Raw genomic sequence first — 10,918 nt, 5'->3', positions numbered from 1 at the left:
TTAATGAAAATATTGAATAGCACCAGTTCCAGGACTGACCCTTGTAGGAGCCCACTAGATACGCCCTCGAAGTTGACAGCCAATTGTTGATAACTACTCCACTGCAACCTCTTGAGCCCAGGTGCTAATTCCCCTAGTGGGGATTTGTAGCAGGCTTTGTAGGGACCCAGAGGGGTTCCCGGGCCATGCATTGAGCAGTGGGTTATTGTACGGTTTCATACATCAGGCAGATGCATTTGAAAGACTGACTCGTTTGGGGGCAAACCTGTGTCCAGTTCCGATTTCAGCCTGGGACCAGTTTACAGATTTGAGTTGAAAATGCATGAAACTCAGCAGCTCTGAAAAAGCCTCTTGCAAGGGGAGACTTCAGAGAGTCTCTGAGCCAGTGACTGCAAAGCTCGACCTATCTACGTCAGAGAACGATGATCTTGGTCACCTGCCACACACAGCAGCCTTTGCAGAGAATGGATCTAATCGCAGCTGACAAGACAGAGGCCAGTCAGATAGTCGATAGATGGAGAAAAATAACCCATGAGAGAAGCACCTCTGATATAAGTGAGAACTGCTGCCAGGTGACTCTCTCCCTTTGCTGGGTTGCTGCTGATGGCTGCTGCAGACGGGTTAGTTTGGGGTGTTAGCTTTGTGCTCTTAAAATGCCCGCTACAGAGGCTGTGTCCCCTAGTGGGTGCAGGGCATTGCACAGGCAGCCAAGAGATCTGCGATGTGTTCTCCGGACCACTCGGCTGTGTGACCTCGCACATGTCACTTCCCCTTTCTTCCCCTCCCACCCTTTGCTGCCTGGTTAAATCAACACGTTCTAGGGGGCAGGGCCTCTCTCCCGTGGGGCAGTGTTTAGCACAGGTGGAGGGACTGTTAGGAGTGGCAGGAAGCTCATTTGCAGTGCAACACAAAGCAGTACTTGGGATGTTCAAATCAGGAAGGGAACATGTCCCCCCCTGCTGTGCAGAGGGCCCATGTAAATTTCCCTGGTCCTGCAAAACCCAGGGACTGCCACATATTGTAGTGGCCCTTTATGTAGGAGCTCTTTTCAGCTATACTGCCTTGACATTCCTGTAACCGGCCACGATCTTGGCTCGTTTGGGGGCAGACACCACCATAATACAAACAATAATTTCATCTGGGTTGTCTTTGACCAATATATAATGAGACCGGCTCAATGAGCCAGGAGATCTGCCCAAGGACCCCTCCACGTGAGATGCTTCCATGGGCTCTGTAATCCCCCTCTCTCGGACTGGGCAGTCATCACACTGGTGCACAAGAAAAGAGTCTTCCCTCCCCCTTGTACTTTGCATTCAAGGATCAGCCACTCTTGTACCCCCTGCTCTCCTTAGCGCAGGTATTGCTGTCTGCTGGAGCATGGGGCGAGGTAGGGTCTTAGCCCCACTCCCCCATTCTCACTGGCCAGTGCAAGGGTGTGCACTTGGGAGCTTCTGTGGGGCCTGCAAACTGCTGGATCTCCGCTGGGGCGATGCTGCTCTGCCCCACCTCCAGCCTGGGAGCGTCCCCGCAGGCCTGCGTGAATTGCAGCGGTTGACTGGAAGAGGTGACCCGGCTAGGTTCTCTCCTGGCACTGCCCAGGCAAACATCAGCGAGCGGCCTGCGGGGAGCCTGAAGCGAGGTGGAATGTGGAGCAGAGAATCCAGCCGAGGGCGAGTTTGCCTCCCTGGCAGCTTCAAGCAGAGCGGGCCCGTGCTCGAGCACGAAGCAATACGGAGATCCATGATGTCATTCTCCGGGAGTCGCTTCTCGGGCCACCACCGCAGGAGCAGGCCTGGAGAGTCCAGCCGTGCTGCGTATGGAGCGCAGGGATGCTACGGCATGCGGCTGGCACTTGGTGTTCTGCAGCATAACCTGCTGGAGGGAATTGCAACCGGCTGCCTCTAAGCCTGGTGTTTACTGCTGAGCACGTGGACGCTGAGTGGAGGCTGGGGAGGGGAAGAGATGACGTAATCTATCTCAGGGAGAGCATCTTCAGACTGGAGCGTCTAGCACAAGCCTAATATCCTCCTGTGCTCAGAGGGTCTGTCTACACTGCACACTGACCCTGGGCAAATCAGCCAGACTCAGGGCAGCAAGTACTTGGGGGCAGACACTAGCATAATACTCACATCCTGCTAGGTGGGTGGGTCGGAGCCCAAGTCCCGCTGAGACTCGGGTCCAAGCCCTATCATTGTGCAGCATGAATGCAGCTCAAGCTGCAGACCCGAGTCACAGGGTCTGGACAGTGCGGTATGGACATGTTAGCACGGCTGTGAGACCGGGGCCTGGCAATTGTAAACCCAGTGTGGATGCTCAAGTGCGGGCTTGAACTTTGAGTTCACAACCCAGGTCCCACAGACCCGGGGTTACAATGCCATGCAGATATTCCCTATGTCTGCTGAGCGCTGGCTGCCCAGGGTCGGCTGGTTGGACCCCTTCCTGCAGGCCTGGGGTTACAATGCCGTGCAGATATTCCCTATGTCTGCTGGAGTGCTGGCTGCCCAGGGTCGGCTGGTTGGACCCCTTCCTGCACGCCCGGGGTTACAATGCCGTGCAGATATTCCCTATGTCTGCTGAGCGCTGGCTGCCCAGGGTCGGCTGGTTGGACCCCTTCCTGCACGCCCGGGGTTACAATGCCGTGCAGATATTCCCTACGTCTGCTGGAGTGCTGGCTGCCCAGGGTCGGCTGGTTGGACCCCTTCCTGCAGGCTTAGGCTACATAGCTTTCCCCACAGCCGCCCCGTGCCAGAGTTGGGAACAGAGCCTGGAGCTCAAGTACCAGTCTAGTGCTCTGCTCTCTGGATCGCACTGGCTCTCAGACACCTGGGATGGGTGAGGGAACCCTTCCGGATGCTCTCTGACCCTCTGCCAGACACACTATTCACTCTCTTGGGATGCTCCTGAATGCTATTACAGAGCCCAGGCTGCCTCTCTAGCTTCCCCACTACCCAACCCCGCCCCTCCTCTGGACCAAATCCACCTGGAAGTCTCTGGATGTGACTCCCAGGAAGAGGTTAAGTGTGGAAACTCCTAGAGGGAGCAGACCGCATTCAGGACAACTCCTCTGCGGGTGGGTGAACTATGCAGGATACCAGGGAGGAGATGGCTGCTCCTCAGGGCAGGCCGGGGGAGAGGAGGAGACGACATGGTGCCTAGGCCTGGTTTTGAAATGGATATGTTAGGATTCTCACCTGTTGCTATGAACTGGCTCGGAGGGATTGTCTGGTTTTTGTTTTCGCCTGCCCTCTTCCAGAGGCCACCAGTGAAGGGACCCACCTGCGCAGGACATGCTGCCAGCTAAAGGATCTAACATTGGAGGGGTGGAGGGAGACTCGAACTCTGACAGTCTGGACTCAAACTCTGGAGTCTGATCCCCTCTACATTTTGAGTGTGGGGTGGCTCAAGTCTCTGGATCCAAACTTGCTTCCCGGAGGCCTGGTCCCAGCTCAGGTCTGAAACTGGCCAGGGGCTCAGTATTCCAGTGGGGGTTTGGAGGTGTCCGAAATCACGTGAGATCTGCTATTCTCCTAAGGCTTTGACCCAAGCTGGCTGACAGAAACGCTGACAGAAACGTTGGCAGAAACGTACTTGTGATGTTCACGTCATGAAGGGTGAAATTCATCCCCGTGCAGAGAGCCAGGGCACGGTCCGTGCACCACTTAAGGCCTCAAAATAGCACTTGAGTGGTGCTTGGGCCTTGTGCTACAGGACGAACGTTGCCCTAAAAGAAGAATGTCTGAAAATGTTGAAATGACAGGTGCCTCCGAACCTTGGATTGCTGCTGAGCAAAACGTGTCACGCAATGCCGTAGGTTTATAGGTAGACCCTAACTTGCTGTAAATGGAGTCAGAGCTCGTTTACACTGGCTGAGGAACTGCCCCGCTAAATCTGGTTTTAGTTGTTTTTCTATCTATTAAACACATCCACTTTGTCCACACTAGGTGCATATACAGGGGCCTTGATGGGGCCTGTTGTCCGGATTGTCTCCCGCCTCTGTGGATACCAGCATCGACCTCAATGCACAACTCTGCTACTTTTCAATAAACAGTGCGGTTTCCAGGCTGTCACCAGGAGGCACCATTCGTCTGCCAGAACCAGCCTCCTGCGTCACTCATAATCCTCCTTTCTCACCTGGTCTCCAGGGCTCTTGGCTACCTCATCAGTTCTGCTTTGCAAGAGGGAAGAGGGCTCCGTTGAGTTTTGTATTGCAAACAATGCGCGGCAGATGCCTTGCGTCATTCTGTACAGCCTCAGTGTCAAACAGGTGGATGGAAAGGGAAAAGTGACCTTGAAAGATCTGCTGTTTGCAAGATGCACATTATTAAACAGAGGCAAAGACTTTCCTTTAAGGGGGAACAAGGACAAGCTTTTCTTTTGTGATAAGAACATAACACTTTTCAGAGCACTTTGAGATTCCCAGATGGAAGAAGATAGTAAATTAGTCCTGCAGCAAACACCGCAGTCGGGTAAGTAGATGTTTATTATTCCTGGGGAAACTGAAGCCCAGAGGGGTTAAAGTGACTTGCCCGAAGCTGCAAAGTGAGTTGGAAGAAATGTAAAAGGTGAGGTTTCGATCACTAACAATCGCAGGGAATTTGTGGTAAGGAACAATGAGTTAGCTTTGTCACCCTGGCCTACTGCCAAGTGGCTTTGTCACCCTAGCCTACTGCAAGTTAACCCCCTGAGAGCAGATCAAATGAAAGTGAATTTTTCACTTGAGAAAGGCAAGTGCATTAACCTTGATCAGAATGATGTGCTCCCTAGATCTGCCAACAGGGGTCAGGGTAGGCTAAAGCAAGGATTGCTTGGGGCCAACAAACTTGGCCTACAGAACCACTAACCCAGGAACCTATCCTTGCAACAAAGCCCGTTGCCAACTGTGCCCACATATCTATTCAGGGGACACCATCAAAGGGCCTAATAACATCAGCCACACTATCAGAGGCTCGTTCACCTGCACATCCACCAATGTGATATATGCCATCACGTGCCAGCAATGCCCCTCTGCCATGTACATTGGTCAAACTGGACAGTCTCTACATAAAAGAATAAATGGACACAAATCAGATGTCAAGAATTATAACATTCATAAACCAGTCGGAGAACACTTCAATCTCTCTGGTCACGCAATCACAGACATGAAGGTCGCTATCTTAAAACAAAAAAACTTCAAATCCAGACTCCAGCGAGAAACTGCTGAATTGGAATTCATTTGCAAATTGGATACTATTAATTTAGGCTTAAATAGAGACTGGGAGTGGCTAAGTCATTATGCAAGGTAGCCTATTTCCCCTTGTTTTTTTTCTACCCCACCCCCACCCGACGTTCTGGTTAAACTTGGATTTGTGCTGGAAATGGCCCACGTTGATTATCATGCACATTGTAAGGAGAGTGGTCACTTTGGATGAGCTATTACCAGCAGGAGAGTGAGTTTGTGTGTGTATGGGGGTCGGGGGGTGAGAAAACCTGGATTTGTGCTGGAAATGGCCCACCTTGATTATCATGCACATTGTAGGGAGAGTGGTCACTTTGGATAAGCTATTACCAGCAGGAGAGTGAGTTTGTGTGTGTGTTTTTTTGGGAAAAAAAAAAGGGAGGGGGTGAGAAAACCTGTATTTGTGCTGGAAATGGCCCACCTTGATTTTCATACACATTCATACATTGTGAGGAGAGTGGTCACTTTGGTTAAGCTATGACCAGCAGGAGAGTGAGTTTGTGTGTGTGGTTTTTGGAGGGGGGTGGGGGGGGTGAGAAAACCTGGACTTGTGCTGGAAATGGCCCACCTTGATTATCATACACATTTTAAAGAGAGTAGTCACTTTGGATGGGCTATTACCAGCAGGAGAGTGAGTTTGTGTGTGGGGGGGGGCGGAGGGTGAGAAAACCTGGATTTGTGCTGGAAATGGCCCAACTTGATGATCACTTTAGATAAGCTATTACCAGCAGGAGAGTGGGGTGGGAGGAGGTATTGTTTTATGGTCTCTGTGCATATAATGTCTTCTGCAGTTTCCACAGTATGCATCCGATGAAGTGAGCTGTAGCTCATGAAAGCTTATGCTCAAATAAATTGGTTAGTCTCTAAGGTGCCACAAGTACTCCTTTTCTTTTTGCGAATACAGACTAACACGGCTGTTACTCTGAAACCTGTCTAGAGATAGGGACTGTAGCCAAGTTCATTCACAAGCGCCAGATATATGCTGCTAAAGTTACACTCCCAGACCGGGGACCATTTGAAAACAGGGGTTTTATTATACTTGGCATCCAAACACAAACACACACAGCTCGCACAGACCCCGTTGCTGCTGCAATCAAACGTTGTCTTCAGAGGCAGGGCACAGCACAGCTCAGTGCAACCCTGGCATTCCCTTGGGCGTGCTGCCCAAGCGTCCAGCACGCGTCTGGACTGAGCCATACCCGATGTGATCAGGGGGAGTCGCTGTTTTACGACAGGTTTAACTCTGTGGAAGGGTAATGTGAATGCAGAATGCAGTAATGTGAATGCTTGTAAATAACATCCAAGGGACAGAGCCTCCGCTGGTATAAATCTTCACGGCAGAGCAGCTGCATTAGTTCACATCTGCTGAGTGTCTGGCCCTAGGTTTATAGTTGTTGCGTTATTTGGAGGGAACGGGGGTTGCATTAATGACACGTGTTCCCCTCACAGCTCGGATTCTCATCCATGGTTTCCTTTCCTCCCTTAACTCCTGCAATTCCCATCTGGGTATAAGGAGGGGATCAGTCCGGCTTCCTATGTAAAAGTGTCCCCTTTACACAAGCAGCTATCACCCAACAGTGTCTTGAGAATCCAAGGCTCCAGAGCAGCCATTGATCCCACCCTGAGGAGGGAAGAGAAGGGGTCCCTCTGGGGCAGGCATAAGGCACATTGATAGAGGCCTGAGGGGGTTCAGTAGCTTGCTGACACACTGAGCATACTGTCCCTGTTAGGTAGCTTGAGATTTTCAGGTACCCAGGCTGTCAGTACGGCCCCACTGAATTTACTTACTCCTGCAAGACAAAGGGGGCTGAATCTAGTCATGCCCTGTGGCCAGATCAATGCCCTGACACACTGAGGAGTCTGTTACTCCTTTGAGTGATCCCTACAGTTTCAATTTAAATCATGGCTAAAGCCGTAACTGAGAGCGTTTCCGGAGTTCTCGGCGGAGGGACACACAACACAGGTGCTGCAGTGGTTCTGAAAGCAGCCCTCCCTCCATAACCCCCTCGCACCTGTGACACACAGCTTCAAACACGCCTCTGGCATTCCCCCAACAAGGGGCGGGGGAGGGCAGAGGCCGGAGGAGAAGATCCGTGGCCTGCAGCGCAGAGCCCTGCTAATTGGCGTGAAGCTTGGTCAGAACAGGGAGCAATGGTCTCAAGTTGCAGTGGGGGAGGTCTAGGTTGGATATTAGGAAACACTATTTCACTAGGAGGGTGGTGAAGCACTGGAATGGGTTCCCTAGGGAGGTGGTGGAATCTACATCCTTTGAGGTTTTTAAGGTCAGGCTTGACAAAGCCCTGGCTGGGATGAGTTAATTGGGGTTGGTCCTGCTTTGAGCAGGGGGTTGGACTAGATGACCTCCTGAGGTCCCTTCCAACCCTAATCTTCTATGATTCTAGGGGTGCATACGTTGATCTGGCGGAGGTGCAAGGAGAACCTGAGGGAGTCTAGGCTCCACACAAGGTGGGGGGAGTCCAGGACCAGCAATGACGGCAGTAGAAAGGCCTTGGGGTCATGCAAGGCGATGCAGAAAGAGGCCAATGGGCCAGATTTCCACATGCACGTTAGCCCTCCCGTGTCAGCAAGAAGGTACTGCACCGACCTGAAGAGCCACCACCAGGTGGCCTTTTCCCCCACGGAACTGGCTCTTAATCAGTGCGGCCCTTCCCACGTCCCCAACCCAGGGGTGGCGCTGATGCCTGCTGGCCGCTGCGTGGGAAGGAGGTTGCCCGCATCAAAGCAGAATGAAATGGGGGGAGGTGGCATCACCAGCCTGGAAAGGGGGCAGCAGCAGGGGGAGGGAATGCTGCTTATCCAAGCCAGGGGGGCGGAAGGAGAGCGCTCCTCTGTAGACTTTAACCTCTGTAGACTTTGCAGTGCTGCAGTGGAGATCCTGTCGCAGGGCACGTGCTGGCGTCTGCCAGTCTAGACCCTGGAGTTAATCTGGCCCAAACACTTTCTCTTGCTTAATAACACTTCCCCTTCTCCTTGAATGAGGAAGGAGGGAAGGCTGTGGGCTATTTAAACTCCAGCTGACCTACAAAGTAGATCTATGAGCACTCGGCATTGCTGTAACAGTGTGTACGGCCACGTGGCCTTTTGCAGTGACTATTTTGCTTTCTAATGTTGTTGGCACACAGTTATCGCAGCCCGGACATGCGTGATCTCGCTCATGGGGGATAACTGGCCCTACAGCTTCTGATGACCTTCCATCAGTTTCAGAGTAGCAGCCGTGTTAGTCTGTATTCGCAAAAAGAAAAGGAGGACTTGTGGCACCTTAGGTTAGTCTCTAAGGTGCCACAAGTCCTCCTTTTCTTCCTCCATCAGTTGCAGCCCACTGCCTGGCAATCAAGACTTGGCTGCATGCTTTATGAAGGTCTGAGTGCAGCATACATTTTTTACAACATGTAAATTAGGTTTGCTTTGTTCATCCCCACCCCAGGTTCTCCTTGTCTCTATGTAGGAGTTTATTCCCTAATAATCAATCCCTTAGACAACCTCCTACGTACTCCTAGGGCCAAATCCTCAGCTGGTGTAAATGGTGTAACCCAATCAATGTACACCAGCCGAGGATTTGTCCCCAAGCCTTTGTTGCAAACTGGCTATTGTATGGGAAATAGCAAGCAAACTGGACAGGATCTCGGTTGACACGAGACAAAAGGATCTGAGCGCAGACACAGTTCAAGCAAGTAATTTCCCTAGCGGTGAGATGAAGAAAGCCATAGGGTGACCAGACAGCAAATGTGGAAAATCGGGACAGGGGGTGGGGGATAATAGAAGCCTATATAAGAAAAAGACCCAAAAATCGGGACATCTGGTCACCCTAGAAAGCCATGATAAGGGCATCATTTTGCTGCATGAAAACGTGGATTAAATGGCACTAAAGGCAGAGAGCAGGGATGTTTGAAAATGGGAATATATGGGCCAGATGGTCAGCAAGTGTAAATCTGTCTAGCTCCACTGACCCCTTTGGGGCTGCTCTGATTGACCCCAGCTCAGGATCTGGCTATTAAGGTTAGAACAATAAATCCCTGCGATTGTGTGTCCTAAGATCGGCATTATGTCTGTGAGTCAGTACAAGTAGTACGTTGCCAGCACGGCAAAACGATTTCAAAAGCAGCCGCTAGCAATGGGAGTTTTCTGTTGTGCTCAGTAATGTGTTCTTGTGTCAATTCTACCATTGTCCCTGGTCAGATGACTTCAGGGACAATCACAGAAATGCAGGGCTGGAAAGGACCTCCAGAGATCATCAAATCCAGCCCCCTGTGCTGAGGTAGGACCAAGTAAACCTAGACCATCCCCAACGGGTGTTTGTCCAGCCTGTCTTTAAATCCGCCAGTGACAAGGATTCCACAACCTCTCTTGGAAGCCTATTCCAGAGCTTAACTCCCCTTAGAGTTGGAATTTTTCCCCCTAATATTTAACTTAAATCTCCCTTGCTGCAGATCAAGCCAATTACTTCTTGTCCTACCTTCAAGGGACATGGAGAAAAATCAATCACCATCCTCTTTATACCAGCCCTTATGCCCTTAAGGCATCATTCGTTGATTTTAAAAAATGCATAATTTGCCATCTCATGAAAATGTACAGGAGCGTTAGGCTCTGTGCACTGTGGTGAACTAGTAACCATTTTAAATGGTAAGTGACGTGAATATGGATGAGACAGGAATTACTTTGTGAAATGATATGGCCTGCGTTATGCAGGCGGTCGGACAAGACGATTGTTAAAAACTAAAAAGGATTTTGTTTAGTGGCAGTTAAGGTTGCACCAAAACACTCCCCCAACCCGCCAAACCTTAAACTCTAAAAACACAACCACCACAAGGGAAACAGCCTGTGTTCCTCGCCACTTTCACATTGCCTGTAAACCGCACGGGTAACACACTCCATAAGGATTTGCTTGCTCCTCTAGCAGATACCACAAAGCAATTTGCACCCTACCTTCAACCACACTCTTGAGCAAAACTTTAACAGAGACCTCCGCAGTGACAGTGTGAGGCAGATCATGAGCAAATGTGACCTCTTGTCACACAAGACCTCCAGTGAAGCATCTAAGACGGAGGAAACCTTGTGCAGCTTAAGCGCCTCTTTGTATTCACCATGGAGCTGACAATAGTGTCAGACACGTCATTTACTCACCCCCCGCCTCCGCCCCTCCCATCTACCTTAGCTGGCCTGGGATTCATCAGTTATTTTCAGTGTCTGTTACCAGGGTAGTGATGTATGCTAATTAATACAAGTGGCGGTGATGATCTGCCTACATGAACTCCTAGGTAGATCACTTTCTTCCTAATGTTCCCCACCCCCCCCGCCCCTTAGGAATGAGAGTCTTAACAATGTAGTTTTATCTAAGTGAGACCTGTACAATGAGACTAACCCCATATGGTCCTAATAGGCCCTTACAAGGGGGCATTATTCCTGGCATGACTTAGGCAGACTAGGGCTGCTCCTGTGAAGGCTGCTTACAAGCGTTTGTGCTGCGGGCAATGAACAGTTACCAAGGTGGGGCTTTTTCAAGGGAGCTTAAGGGAGTTGGGCATTTAGCTCACACTGGATTTTCGTGGGATGTGGGCAACTAGCTCCGCTCCAAAGATCCCACCCTGAACTACGTGGGCCCCCTGGGGAAGCGCGACAACAACTCAGATCCTTCGGCTCTAGGGCAGGGCAGTAATTCCATTTCACGGAGGGTTTTGACATTTG

General features: G+C 50.9%; 1 protein-coding gene across 1 annotated transcript in view; it reads left to right on the top strand.

Annotated features, from left to right (window-relative positions):
* The first annotated feature begins 4,161 nt into the window (after positions 1 to 4,161).
* The window catches only part of LOC140903547 (low molecular weight neuronal intermediate filament), a 34,385-nt gene continuing 27,628 nt past the window's right edge, over positions 4,162 to 10,918 (top strand). Inside the window, exon 1 of the mRNA XM_073324980.2 lies at positions 4,162 to 4,466. The gene's annotated coding sequence lies outside the window, so the exon portion shown is untranslated. The remainder of the gene's footprint in view (positions 4,467 to 10,918) is intronic.

Source organism: Lepidochelys kempii, chromosome 26, assembly GCF_965140285.1.
Source record: "Lepidochelys kempii isolate rLepKem1 chromosome 26, rLepKem1.hap1, whole genome shotgun sequence".
Taxonomy (NCBI): Eukaryota; Metazoa; Chordata; order Testudines; family Cheloniidae; genus Lepidochelys; species Lepidochelys kempii.
Note: the sequence above shows the minus strand (reverse complement) of the source record. Positions and strands in the feature narration are given on the sequence as shown.